The sequence below is a fragment of the Podarcis erhardii genome (genome assembly GCF_964252035.2).
Source record: "Podarcis erhardii genome assembly, chromosome: 1".
Taxonomy (NCBI): domain Eukaryota; kingdom Metazoa; phylum Chordata; class Lepidosauria; order Squamata; family Lacertidae; genus Podarcis; species Podarcis erhardii.
This window is the reverse complement of record NC_138497.1, coordinates 24,276,179-24,291,317: the sequence shown is the minus strand read 5'-3', so window position 1 is coordinate 24,291,317 and position 15,139 is coordinate 24,276,179. Positions and strand designations below refer to the sequence as shown.

At 45.4% G+C, this 15,139-nt stretch overlaps 1 long non-coding RNA gene across 1 annotated transcript in view; it reads left to right on the top strand.

Moving 5' to 3' along the window:
- The first annotated feature begins 7,064 nt into the window (after positions 1 to 7,064).
- Positions 7,065 to 15,139, top strand: part of LOC309344993 — a 165,213-nt gene continuing 157,138 nt past the window's right edge. Inside the window, exon 1 of the long non-coding RNA XR_014157965.1 lies at positions 7,065 to 7,100. This is a non-coding gene — a long non-coding RNA (uncharacterized lncRNA). The remainder of the gene's footprint in view (positions 7,101 to 15,139) is intronic.

Sequence of the window (15,139 nt, the reverse complement as noted above, 5' to 3'; positions counted from 1 at the left end):
TGCGTACACCACAACACACATTTCAAGAATTCTCCCCTCAAAGAATCCTGGGAATTCTAGTTTACACATTGCCATAATTCTTAGCACCCTTCACAAACTACCGTTCCCACAACTCTTTGTATGGCGTGTACACAGCCCATATTGTGGCAGGAAAGGCTGTGACCTGGCTAATGCTTAAGGCTGATTCACAGGATTATGCGCTGGTTTTCTTACGCAGGTGTGATATCTGCACTTCAATGAAGCATCTCTTTATGAGTGTGACTGGTGGCCCTTGCAACAATGGCTGCTTGGCTCCCATTGATGTCCCTCAATTAGCTACCACTTTGAAGAGGAAGACTTGGGGAGCAAACACTTAAGGACGGTTCTCTTCGATGCAAGTGCGATGCCAACCAAGCTCTAAAGGAAACACTTTAGCTTGAGGAAGAAGGTCTGATTCAGGAGCTCCAACACCTAGCGGGTTATTGTTGCGCTTTGTTGGGTTTCAAACAAAACTTGGCTGGGTATATTCAGATCATTAAAAGAGGCTTCTCTGAAGCACAAATTCTAAGATCCTTGGCAGCCACAATCAGCTTGTCATCACCAGGTCTCTTTGTTTTGCTTTTCTTTCGTCTCTCTGCACAGGAACAGATGCAGCTCACCTAGCTTCAGCGCTCTCCCCCCCCCCCCCCGCTTCCGCAGAGAGAACAGACTGTAGCAACCCAAATAAACACCTACGTGAATCAGGCTTCTGGGGGATTGAAGACTGCCGTTTGAGCATACTTAATAACTAGGTTGGCTTTTACAGTTCGGTGCCACACATCTATGAAAGAGGCACTATTAATTTTGTTTAAAAATATCTGTTGAAACTTGCTTCCCCTGACATAAATGAAAAGAAGCCCTTCCCTTTTTTTCTTTCTCCTTTTCATATTAAAAAAAACAACCCTGAACATGTGGCAATGATTTCACAGAGACGCTAAGGGGTGCTGCACACTCCCGGGGCGTGAAGGGTTCTGTTCAAAGGGCTGACAGAGGACACATCCTCTGCTGGGAAGGCCAGTTTGTCGGGGAAATGCCACAAGAAGCAGCAGAAGCCTTGAAGATGCCCACCAACAGATTGCATCTGAATAGCAAGGCTGAGCAGGCACATAAGTCAGCTGCTCCCAGTCTTCCCCCACGATGGTGAGATGCACTGTATTGCCACTGAAATTACAGCAAGGTTTTCTAACCCCCAACAACACCACACAGGCAAATGTTATTCAAATATTACTCCCTTAGTGGTCCATTTCCTCTTTTTTTGGGGGGGGGGGGTTGATGTGTAAGTGACCATCCTACCAGGTAAATTTGTCTCGTAACAACCTACCTGAATTATGGGTATGTTATGAAATTTTCCTTTCTGATAGGATTAAGAACATAGGGAGATAAGAGGAACCATCAGGCCCAACCAGATACTTGTGGGAAGGCTGCAAGCTGGTGGGTGAGCTGTTGTCACCGAGGGAAGGCCTGGGTGACTAGGGATCCTCCTAGATGATAACTATAGGAGGAGTTACACTAGCAAGCTTTTGTGTTCATCCACTCGATGAATCAGAAGTCATGAAAAGCTCCAGACTGTATTTCCACACCCATCCACCCCATCTTCACTTGGGTCGGCAGGAAAAGACTCCTGGAAGACTCCACTGGACGCTTCTGTGTCTGTGAGCTCTTCTCAGTACATTAGCTTCATTAATCTAGGCATTCATAACTGTGTTCATGGAGGTGAATGTACCCCTTTCCTTTGCTCTTTCTCCAGTTGATAAGAGTTTCTGGCTAACATCTTCCCACTGGGACACCAGCAGCAAAACTGAGAGTAGAAGTGTGTCTCCCTTCTCCCAAGGGAATGTAAAGCAATTTTGTCATATTGTGTTAGCTAGGGATGATGGGAGTTGTAGTCTCAAAACATCTGGAGGGCCGAGTTTGCCTATGCCTGTTCTAGTGTACAACAACCACAAGTCCCCAACTTAGCCACCAACTGTCTGGGTGCTTCCTTGTTCCTTAACCTGTCCTACCTGTATATTATAAACCAGCCTTCCCCAACCCAGTACTTCCAAAATGCTGTTGAGCTACAGCATCTGTGAGCCCCAGCCAGCATGGACTACTGTCAGGGATGATGGCCAACATTTCTGGAGGGCACCAGTTTGGGAAAGGCTGTTGTAAACAAACAGATTTTACAAAAACCCTGCCCTTCAGCACTCAAGAGGACCAGACTACGTATAAAACAGCCCTGGAAGTTTCGAATACTCCGTAGGGAATGTGGAGCAATATGTTACGGAGAAAGACTGGGCAGGAGTTTTAACTCACTTGGAGGTGGCTGAAGAGGATGAAACAAAAGCAATCCCCCCCAAGGCATGTTGCTCCTGTTGATATAATGTCAGCTGAATCTCCTATTCTTTCCTGAACACACCATCGGGAGACCCTGTGTTTATTGTTCGGATGAAAAGGGAGGGAAGCTTGCATCTTGTGGTACCATCTGTGATTGTCATATTTCAGCCAAAACAATTCTCCTCAATAGAACCCAGCAGTGACATTCGCTCATGTTTTGGCAAGTAGAAAAGGAAGGATCCGTAACTCTACCATAAGGGAGGAGCTTGTCGTAAAGTCAGAGTGTTAGTAGGTTGTTATACCGCTGACTGAAAACACAGAACTTTCCTAATTTTGATGTGCTAAACATTGCAAGCCTCTCATAATGTATTGCACACCCCTTGATAGATACTTTTTTTAAAAAAAGAAAAGGGAGTAAAACAAATATTCCAATCACATTCCCCCTACTCTAGGATGGCCAGGTAAAAATGCTGACAGGAATCAGGAAGCTGCCTTATACTGTGTCACACCTTAGGCTCATCTGGCTCAGAATGGTCTACACTGACCGGATGTGGCCATCCAGCATTTCAGGCAAAGCTCTTCCCCAGACCTGCTTGGAGATGTTGAGGACTGAGCCTGGGACTTTCTGCACGCAAGGCAGATTCTCTGCCAATGAGCTACAGCCATTACAGTGCTCCTGCAATTTTAATAGAGGGAATTCCAGCAGGTGTAGCTTGCCTGAAGACTTAAAGGTAAAGGTAAAGGGACCCCTGACCGTTAGGTCCAGTCGTGACCGACTCTGGGGTTGCGCGCTCATCTCACTCTATAGGCCGAGGGAGCCAGCGTTTGTCCGCAGACAGGTCATGTGGCCAGTATGACTAAGCCGCTTCTGGCGAACCAGAGCAGCACACGGAAACGGCGTTTATCTTCCCACTGGAGCGGTACCTATTTATTTACTTGCACTTTGACGTGCTTTCGAACTGCTAGGTTGGCAGGAGCAGGGACCGAGCAACGGGAGCTCACCCCGTTGCGGGGATTCGAACCTTCTGACTGGCAAGTCTTAGGCTCTGTGGTTTAACCCACAGCGCCACCCGCGTCCCGCCTGAAGACTTACACTTGCTGAAATTTCTGCAGAGGTTCCCTACCTTGATCGTGAAAAACTGTGTCAAACTGGATGATCACGAGCATAGCTAGCAGCAATTTCCAGGAACAAGGCAGCTGGAAAAAGTGCTGCCATGGTCAGAGCTCGGTGTTACTTGACCAAGGCTGCAAACACACCAGACCTTTAAAGCACATTCCCACCCACTACTGGGAACTGTAGTTTCTTGTGGGCGCTGGCAACTGTAGTTCCCAGAATGGCAGGTGGGGCAGCAATGTGCTTTGAAGGTACTTTAAAGGCCCGATGTGTATACAGCCCAAGTGGAGAGGGAGGGTTGGATAGATACAAAAACTGCACACATGCCTTCCCTTCTTAGGGTTGCCATATGTCCTCTTTTCCCAGGACACGTCCTCTTTTTCATGGGTACGTAAAATGAGAGTCATCTTAGCGATCCATAATTAAAAGTGGAAGTCCTCCTTTTTGCTCTTCAAAATATGGCAACCCTAAGACTGTACACACGACCTTGTGCATAGATAAAAGGCGTTGGTTTGGTGTGTTTTTTAATGTGTATCTTGTACACTGCTTTGGATGCCTTCAAAGCAAGGAAAATGGGATACAAGTGTTCTAAACTAGCTAACTAAATAAGGAGGTCAGTTGGAAGAGAAGGTTGTTGTGTCCTCTGGCTCCAACTTGGTGCCCTCCAGATGGTTTGCTCTACAAATCCAATCAGACCCACTGGGAATGGCTATACTGGCCAAAGCCAATGAGAGCTATAGTCTGCATCAAAGCTGTGTCAGAAAGGGGAGGGTCAAGCGCATTTGATTGTACCAGCTCTTTGTCACTGACTTTTTAGAGATAATTTTTCTACATAAATACTTTTAAGTTCTCCCCTGCCCCATCTAAGAACAAGGCTAGGCCCCAATAGCTTTGATTCAACGATATCCACCTTTTCCTTTTCTTAAGCAACGCTCCGTGCACTTTTCAAAACGTCTTCCGTAGGCAACCCTTTCCTGCAGATTAAAACGCGCTGAGTGATATTCTGCCTTCCCGCAATGGCTCCAAAGAACAGAGCGAAGCGGCGGAGGAAAAGAGTCAAAATGACAGTTGCCTGTTTTATGCACTTGACTGCGTGAGCCGCTGTTTTCAACATGTGCCAATAAAACGCTGCAGGAGCACAGGTAGCAGGTGCGCATGAAAGCTGGTCAAAAGTATACAAAAGATCTCTTGCAAACGACAAGCTGGAAAGGGCTTTGTTAGAGATTGTTTACAACTCCTACAGATACCGCCTGTCAGACATCTTGGCCCAGTCTGGCCTCATTGTGTGTATTTGGGGGGTGTACATCTAATAGCAGGGTACGTGGGGCCTTCTGTTTGTAATGTGAATTAGCAAATGTTAAAGAGAATGCTGGACTTGGGCCAAATCCTTGCACAGCCAAGAGGTTCACTGGGTGGTCTTGGGCAAATCGCTCACTCTCTTTCTCTGCCTGATTTGCTGATTTGATGGTTGTTAGGAGGACCAAAGTAAATATCCCAATATGTGTTACCTTGAGCTCTCTGGAGGAGGGTAGGATACAAATACGCTGCTTCTTTCTCTTCCTCCTCCTCCTCCTCCTCTTCTTCTTATTCTTCTTTCTAGATGGCTTCCGTTTCACTCTGAGAACTCTTGTTCATTACTGCTCCAGAAGGCAAGGCAAAGCTTAAATGAGCATAAAGCCACATCCATAGCATACATTTACTACTAATAATATAATAAATTATTATTTATACCCCGCCTATCTGACTGGGTTTCCGCAGCCACTCTGGGCGGCTCCCAAAAGAATATTAAAAACATGATAAAAGCGCTATTATACCAATTTAACAGTAAAATCCTGGAAGTTGTAGTTTGTTAACGGTACTGAGAGTTGTTAGGAGACCCCAATCCCCTCCCAGAGCTACAATTCCCAGAGTGGTTTAATAATCAATCCTGCTTCCCTGGGAACCGTAGCTCAGGGTGAGTAATAGGAGTCTCTTAACCATTCCCAGGACCCTTAGTAAACTACAGCTCCCAGAATTCTTGGGTGGGAGGGGGAGAGCGATGAGTGGCATAAATGTGCTTTCAATGTATGATGAATGTGTGGGCCCTAGTTACAGGAGGGTAGATTTCAGCAGAACATTAGGATAAATTTCTTTACGGTAAGAGCACTTGGGCAATGAAGCCAATTAACCAGGGAGGTGGTGGGCTCTCTTTACTGGTGGTCTTCAAGCAGAACTTGCAGCCATCTATTATGGAGGCTGTAGCTCTGCCTTTCTTGCATCAAGAAGGGATTTGGACTAGAAAGGTCACCAAGACCCTTCCGACTCTGTGATTCCATGGCCAGAGATCAGATAACAAACAGAGTGTTCTCCTTCCTTCAGATCCCTGCCCCTGTACTTTCCCCAAGAGCAATTAATTAAGCATGGTCCTAAACATGTTTAGGGACACGGGTGGCACTGTGGGTTAAACCACAGAGCCTAGGACTTGCCGATCAGAAGGTCGGCAGTTCGAATCCCCACGACGGGGTGAGCTCCCGTTGTTCGGTCCCTGCTCCTGCCAACCTAGCAGTTCGAAAGCACCTCAAAGTGCAAGTAGATAAAAGGTGCCGCTCCAGCAGGAAGGTAAACGGCGTTTCCATGTGCTGCTCTGGTTCACCAGAAGCGGCTTAGTCATGCTGGCCACATGACCCGGAAGCTGTACACTGGCTCCCTCGGCCAATAAAGCGAGATGAGCGCCGCAACCCCAGAGTCGGCCACGACTGTACCCAACGGTCAGGGGTCCCTTTACCTTTACCTTTAAACATGTTTACTGAGTTCAAAGAAATTGCACTCGTGACCGCAGTGCACCCTAAATATAGGACTACTGTAAAGATGTAGTTAAACATGACATAACCCCCCCCCCCATGCGTGTGATTCAGTCTACAAATTAAGGTGGCAACTTGCACATCGCAAAAGTGAGGACTCAGATTTGCAAACAATTTGCATTTGTCTCCCCTCTCTCATTACTATGATTTAAATAGAAATATAATACATCTTGCCATAGTAGGGAAGACTGTGGCCAACAGACCTAGGTGCTGATTCAATCTGTTCCGAGGAGCTAACTGGTGGTGGGCTGTACTGCTGATGGGCAGCAATTGGTATTCAGAGGCATTCTGCCTTTACGCTTGTTATGTACTGAACACACACGTAGGCGGCCGGCGTACCTTGAGGACTATGAATGCAACCTCCCAGGCAGGACTGGAATTTAGAGGGGAGGGGTGTTATGTACTGAGTTGAATAGGATCCAAAATGCAGCAGTCTGATTGGTCCTAGAACAATGCAGCAGTCTGATTGGTCCGCAGGAGCCACCCAATCCAGCTCCAGATGGAAGTGAATCCACAACCTGATTGGCCTACAGGAGAATCCCGGAATTAGCCAATCACATGTAGCCCATTGTGTAAATAATGTATATAAAGCAGATACTGTGGGGGAACTTCCATTCCTCCTCACCACTATGAGCTGAATAAAGAGCATAAAATCCACTCTCAACTCCGAGTGTATTTCAACGCTGGAAGGACAGTAGCATGGCTAGTAGCTATTGAAACCCCAATGCTATTTTACTAGAAAATGAGGTGCCGGAACTCGCCATGAACACCTCTCTTGTTCTCTTAGGATGGCAATGGTGCCCACCTGAGAGGTGCTGGAACTGAGTTCTGGTGAGTTCCAGCTCAGTGGCGTAGAGTGGGTTGTCAGCACCCGGGGCAAGGCAAGTAATTTGCACCCCCTAACCCATGGATTTGCACCCCCTAACCTGTGGATTTGCGTCCCCTAACCCTAACCCCCAGATGTTGCGCCCGGTGCGGCCGGCCCCCTCTGCACCCCCCACGCTATGCCACTGTTCCAGCTCCATGGAAACAAACCGGGAAAACAAATGGGGGATAGATATTTCTGTTCCTGATATACATTGGGAAGCAGCTGTTATTTCAAGTTAAGTTTACCTAACAGGAGGAAACGATGTCAGATTGGATACCCTGCCCTTTCCTAAGAATCAGAAGCAGTTTCTAAATCAATTGTGAAAGGCAAGCTGTCATAATGTCAAACTGCAGCCCCACCTAACTTTCTCAGCTTCCATTACTGTTAGGTTTGGAATGCACGGACTTAAAGGATTAATGCATTTCCCTTCCATAATTTATGGGATGGGAAACTGAACCATCAAGGCTCCCCGCTATTGTTCCTGAGAAATTCTGAAGTTGTGAATGCGTTCAATGGGCAGATAGCAAAAAAGAAATAATTGAATCGAGCAAGAAGAATTGCACGTCTAAGTATCCCAACAAATGCATACAATGAGAAGAGGGAATATTGTTTTCTCCTCCTGCTCGCCCGCTCTCCAGCAGCTGCTACGAGCTGCCCAAGGGAGGAGGCTGGCGGTGGCGATGGAAAGGCAATGAGATGCTCCCTCTCAGCTGCCACTGCCGCCACTGCAGCTCAGGGCAAGTGCCAGCTCACCCTTCTCCCTGTCATGGTCCGGTTCACGGGCGACTGAAGTCCCGGCAAGGGACGTCAGGACCAGGGGAAAGATGGTGGGGTGGGAGCAGAACTGAGGTCCAGGAATCAGGAGTCAGGAAGCCAAGAGTCCGAGGATCAGAGAGCCAGGAAGCAAGGAGTCAAGAAGCTGAGGTTCAAGGATCAAGAAGCCAAATGCAGCAAGGCAGGAAGCGTGCGCTGTTGCAAAGAGCCGGAGGGAAATGCTGACCTTATATCCCTTCCCAGCTCTTGCCACCAGGTGCAGTGAGTTACCAATCGGCCTCACCTGTGAGGCCACACCTTGCCTCTTCAGAACAAACTTAGGAAGGCCCCAGTCCTGCAAAGTCCTATTGGTCACAGGGCTTGGCTCCTGCATGCACACCTGACACTCTCTGAACTTGGTTGTGTTGGCACTGGCGGGGGAAACAGGGACATTCTGGGATCAAATCAGAAGCTGGGATGGCTTTGTAATTCCGGGACTGTCCCTGGAAAAGATGGATACTTGGAGGGTATGCACTTGTACAACTCAGCAGGAGGGAGGAGGGAGACAAAAGTAGACTTACTTGGTTCTGCCCGTGATGGCTCTTGTTCCACCTACTGTTGGCCTCTGGCTTTTGGTCTGATCCAGCAGGTCTCCTTTGTTCTTACTGGCCAACACTGATTGGGGTTGGAGTCCAACATTATCTGGGGGGCATCGTGTTGGCCATCGCTGCTGGCAGTAACCTTTCCTAATGGGATCACAGCTGACAGGCAGCAGAGCAGGACAGACTAATATACGGTGTCACATATGTGCACCTGTTGTAGGAATGCATTTCTATAGCAGTGTGTGAGCGACAGCCTCATATATCAACACTGTATATTGGAAATTAGGGGGCAGGACTGCAGGTCAAAGGATATGTCCCAAAACTCTTTTAAGAAATTACATGCTGAAGTTTATTTAGCTCAACCCTAAGACGGTTACAAGACTGTCTGTGACCTAGGATCCTCTGGCTGAAAATTAAGTCCTAAATGAATTTTTGTGGACTTAACTCTTTCCCCCCTTCCCTCCAACCTTCTCTTCTGTTCTGTTCTCTTCTCTTCTCTTCTCTTCTTTTCTTTTTTCTGAGATATGGTATCTCAAAAGGTCCTCAGCAGCATTCGTGTCCATTGAGAAATCCAAGAATAACACTTGGTTCTATTTTTTCATGCTAATCGACCGATTTCATGGCATATCTCTAAACCCAAATCTCCAAAGGATCAATTCAAATTAGCATTATGATTATCCCAAGAATCTGTTTCATTATGATTCCGAACTGGAGCACGCAACTTGGTAAGCACAACATGCAAGTTAACGGATCCAAACTAAAACCTCTTTTAATCAGAAGACCAATAAAGGTCCGGTACCGTTTTGCAAATGACAGCTCTAAAAATACTTTGTCCTTGCCAGCAGATTAACAATGGGCAAGCCACATTTTGTGTAGCAGGGTATCTAAAGACTGGTGGTCCTATTGCCAAAGAGAATGAAGATATTACAGGAGGCAGAATACCTGGCTTTTAAAAGTTTAGAAGGGGTTTAAACATTTCTAATAATAGATGGGGGGATCTATAATTGCTCCTCCCCCTTCTGAATATTCTATCATCATTTAAAAAACAGAATTAGCTGCATGTTAAGGTTATATTTTGGAAAGATCCCTACACTCATTCTTTCACAACTGCGATGAATAAAAGGTATTGCATATATTATGATGTGTTTTTAGGATGCAGTCCTATACTTAAGGTAACCAGGTGAGAGGCTATATTTGGAAGAAGCTTCACTGCCTCAATATACTAGTGGAGCCAGATATGCCACTTATCCTTATGAGGGGCTGAATAATAGGGGAAAGGAAGGAAAGTGGCAGCGGGGGTAAACAAGGGAAAGAATATATAATTATTTCAGAAATATAGTGCAATCCTATTCTGATGCTGCAAGCCCTGTTGAGTTCCGTAAGTCTTGGTGAGTATGCTTAGAATTTCTACCTGAGGGCATGGTGACCAGAGGGTTGTGCCAAAGGCTAGTAAGAACACGGTGCTCCTGAGCATGTCCAGAGTGCCTTTACATCACCGTCTCCTCTACATGTGGCATTGGTAGAGATGCTAGCTCAAAGCCAAAGCTTTCAGGCTGGTTTTAATCCTAGGCCTTTGCTTCTTATAAATGAGTTGCTGGCTTCCTGAATTCTATCAGAGGCAATTCACAGGCATTTTGTGAGACAGTGTGGAATAAGCGGTGAGACAGTTGTGCACGAATCAAGGTGATTTGATCACAAAATTGTCTGGGAAGCCTTGAGTCTAGCTCACTTCACATGGTTGTTGTGAGGATTAAATGGGAAAAAAGCACAAATAAGCCACACTGGAGTTCCTTCTGAGAAGTATGGTATACAAATGCAACTAGTATTTTTAAGAAATATATAATGTTTGTCCAGTAAGTTAACATTAATGAGACTTATGGTTTTAATATACGTTTTTGTCTCCTTGCACAGACTATTCTCTCCCCTCCCTTAAATATTTTTATTACATTTTTATAAATAAGAAAAACAAACACCACTTTTCCTAAATAAGAGCTATAAAACACCAAAATGGGAATTTCCATAACATACACAGTTACTGATTTGGGTTTAGCCAACATAACATACAAAATCTATTCCATTGCATATTCCACGGAGAGGTACTTTATTTTTCTGACTGCAAGACCATTCTCCTAGGCACTAGAAGGCTGAATACTCCGATTAGTGTACCTTTTAGATTTCTGCCTGGACATTCACCTTGCTTCATGTCCAGAAAGGTAAAGGGGACCCCTTAGCAAAATCTAACTAGGAATGCATCCCCTGTGTTAAAAAACATAACACCAGTTCCTCTGCAGAGAATGCTTTTAAAATGTTATCACTCGGGCCACCTTAATACTCATTTAATTATTCATTTTGTTTATTTACAGTGGAGCTATTACACATAATATGGTGCAAATCCCCAGCAGCCTCAAACACCAGATGCTAGTTTTCTATCTGCGATCCCACAAGGCAAACCAAAGCATCATCAGGAGGATTTTAAAAATAAGCCCAATTACATTTGTGCTAGCATGTTAATTTGCCTAAAATAAAACTCAGCAAATAAGCAATGTGTTTCTAGCTACTGCCGTTTCCGTCTTGGAGGGGGGAATACATGTAGGGAACATAGGAAGCTGCCGTTCACCAAGTCAGACCATTCGTGTATCAAGCTCAGTATTGTCTACACTGACTGGCAGCCGCTGGCCAGAGTTCCAGCGGGATTCTCTCCCAGCCCTACCTGCAAATGGCAGAGATTGAACCTGGAGCCTTCTAAAGTAAAGGTAAAGGGACCCCTGACCATTAGGTCCAGTCGTGGCCGACTCTAGGGTTGCGGCGCTCATCTCACTTTATTGGCCGAGGGAGCCGGTGTACAGCTTCCGGGTCATGTGGCCAGCATGACTAAGCCGCTTCTGGCGAACCAGAGCAGCGCACGGAAGCGCTGTTTACCTTCTCACCAGAGCGGTACCTATTTATCTACTTGCACTTTGATGTGCTTTCAAACTGCTAGGTGGGCAGGAGCAGGGACCGAGCAACGGGAGCTCACCCCGTCACGGGAATTTGAACCGCCGACCTTCTGATCGGCAAGCCCTAGGCTCTGTGGTTTAGACCACAGCTATCAAACAAATTAATTTCAGGGGCCCATATTCTGTTTAGTCCTACAATCAATCTCTGAGTTAGGTCACTACTAATACTACTGTATAGACAGATCACTGAGGCTAACAACAAAACAAAAAACAAAACACCCATCTGACTGGGTTTTCCCAGCCCCTCTGGGCAGCTTCCAACACATATACAGTGGTACCTTTGGTTACTTAATTCATTCCAGAGGTCCGTTCTTAAGCTGAAACCCTTCTTATCCTGAGGTGCGCTTTCACTAATGGGGCCTCCCACATCCTGGCACAAAGTTTGTAACGTGTTTTAAATGCTTATAACCCACCTTGGAGCAAAGGGTGGGATGATGGTTATGATAATATAATAATAATCTGCTATATATTTTGGGAAATGGTTTGTCCATTTGTCTTCTATAGGTTCAGCTGCCTTTGTCGATGTTTGGACACCACCTGTACCTCTAAATCAAGATGGCAGACTGAAACGCTGCTTTCGCATGGCTTCACTCATTTTGGGGCATAGGTTCAGCTGCCTCTCAAGATATTGTTGCCAAACTCGGCACAAGGTTTCTTGAGTTGGGGCCGGTGGACTTCATCACCGCTTGGACACCATTTTGAATCAAGATGGGTGGACCAAACCATGGTTTTTGTGACTTTTTTATGGTGTGGGTTCAGTCACCTCTCAATGTGCAATCATCATGTAGCCTTATTGGAGTTCACCGACTGGGTCTGCGTTGCTCCGCGACAGGAGGAAGGAAGTCAAATGACACCGAAGTTGGTTCAAAGAAAGAGTTTATTCTGCTCTCCGGATAGCAGAAGGCACTTGCGTGGTGAGTCCACAGCAAGTCCAAAGAAATGAGAAGTTTCATGCAATATTTATATCCTCCAGACACCCTCTCCCCCTTCCCCAGCCACGTCAGCTTGTACACGCAGGTTGACATCACAGATGTTCCTGCTCCGGCACTCTTAACCATAAAAGGGATTTCCTTCCTGCACTCCTGACCATAAAAGGATATTCCTGTTCCTACTCTTATCTTGGAGCCAGAGGTCACCATTTCCGAGAACACACTCTGGCGTTATTCCCAGACGTGGGTCTGCGCGTCTTTGTGGTCAGAACATAAGATAAGGCACAAACGTGTTTTCTCTGTTCTACTGGTATAGTCAGGGTCATCCTTGACGTCACAAACTGATAAAAGGAGAGAGTTGTGTTCTTGTTATGCATTTGCTCAACGGCTCAAGTTTATGCATTTTAGCTAAGGAAAAATAGGGATTTTGGTGCAGTTTAAAACTGCCTGCACAGTCAGTTTTTGGGTTTTGGGAAACCCATTCCTTCAATCAAACTCAGCACAAGTGTTCCCAAGATGAGGATGGTGGTCTATGTCAACATTTGGCCATTTTGAATTAAGATTGCAGACCAAAACATGACTTAGGCATGATTTTCCTGTTTTTTGGTCTAGGTTTGGCCAGCTGTTGAGAATATTGGAACAAAACATGATTTTGCACTGACTTCACCCAATTTTTGGTGCAACATGTCCAAACTCACAAATTACACTGTCCATTAAAAATCATAATATGTTTTGGTTTCTACAGATACCTGGCCATTTCTGGGCACTCCCTACTAGCAATAATATAGAATGAGGCTGATAGAGGCATGATTTGAATCTAGGCGTCCCTAATCCAAATTTCACTATCTGTTCACTGAACTACATGAATTTTCTCTTTCCTCCCTTCATTTTAAGGACAAGAAAACTAGGGAAATCAAGGGACAGATGTGTTCCTACTAGGTAGAACTCCTGGTTTTGCTGCTTTATTTTTATTTTATTTAAGTGTGGTTGATTGTTTATGCACCCATCCTCCCCATTACAAACCACTTTACAACCAGCCATTGCCTTCATAATGGCCATTTTGGGTTGCTTCTCTGAGCTTGAGATTGCTAGTACGGAGTACTGCCACAATTAGGGATAAGGAATCTGCAGCACCTCATATGATATTGGATCCCAGCTCCCATCAGCATGGTCACAGATTCCCTATCCCTCAGTGTTTGAGTCTGGAGGGCATCTGCACCTCTGCTCAAAATAATCTGGTATCTGTAGTATAGGAAAGATGATTATGGAGTTGGCCAGGAGTCCCCAACATGGCGTCCACAGGTTGCAGATATATGGCGTCTGCAGGTTGCAGATATACAGTGGTGCCTCGCAAGACGAAAAGAATCCGTTCCGCGATTCTCTTCGTCTAGCGGTTTTTTTTGTCTTGCGAAGCAAGCCCATTGACAGCTTAGCGGATTAGCGGTCTAGCGGCTTTTAGCGATCAGCTGTTAAGCGGCTTATCAGCGGAACAGCTGATAAGCGGCTTAGCGGCTTAGGAAAGGGGGAGGAAAAGCAAAAAAAAAAAAAAACCGCGGGAACTCGCAAGATTTTTTCGTCTTGCGAAGCAACCCCATAGAGAAATTCGTCTAGCGAAGCGCCTCCAAAACGGAAAACCCTTTCGTCTAGCGGGTTTTCCGTCTTGCGAGGCGTTCGTCTTGCGGGGCACCACTGTATGCCTCTGCCACTGAAATTAGGCTTTAAAAACCATTTGATCACAGTCAATAAGAGTAGGCTGCAATGTGTGCTTGGCTGCATATGTCTGTGTGTGTGTTTCTCCTTTGCAAATGTGCCCATAAACCCACAAAGACTGGCAACCCCTGGAGTACCCCACAAATTAATGCCTCGGAGTAAGATACTTCAACATATTGACTTGTTATTCTGTATTGAGCTTTTTTGCTTTGGTATTGTTTTATTGAGACCTTGTTTGATAATATAAATATCATCACTATATTAAGCAGTGCGTACATAAGTGAACTTATAATGAAGAACTTTTTCTTATCAGAAACAAATCAAAATAAACTTCCTGGCAGGATAGCATGCATCCAGACACTTCTAATATGAAAATATTTTGCCTAAGGAAAGGAAAAGTAAATGAGAGGAGGCATCCCCACAGGTGAACATCAGGTGTGGTCCTACGTCTTTCAATGTCTCTTTTCAACCCATGCTCAGATTTTTGAAAGATTCCTATTCAGATAGACAGCAACCGTTCTTGCACTTGAGGGCCAGCCTAACCTCAGAAGCGAGTTGAAAAGAAGTGAGCTTTCAAATGTTTGGATTTGGTGTTTGCTTTTCTGATGGGTCTGCTGTTCTTATGGGGCTGAAAGATGAAGCAAAGGTACTTTTTCTTAGTTTTTTTTCCTGTGATATTTCTCATTATGTGTACTGAGACCTTTCCATGTGCTGAAAAGTAAAAAAAAAAAATTAGTAGTGGTAGCTGTAAGCTACAGTTTGAAGACCTCCATCTGAAACCATACTGCAAGAGAAATATTATAAGCAAGTCACTCAAGTGAGAGATGGCAGATTGCCATTTCAATGAGAAGTGATGTCATTCAGATCCAGAGGTAACAATAATCTTCAGAAATCTGAGTTGCTCTGAAGTGCAACAGTGCAATGTCATAGCAATTCCTGTTTAACTATGGAGGCCTTCTGACAAGTGCTGAATCTTTAATGTCCTAGTTCTTC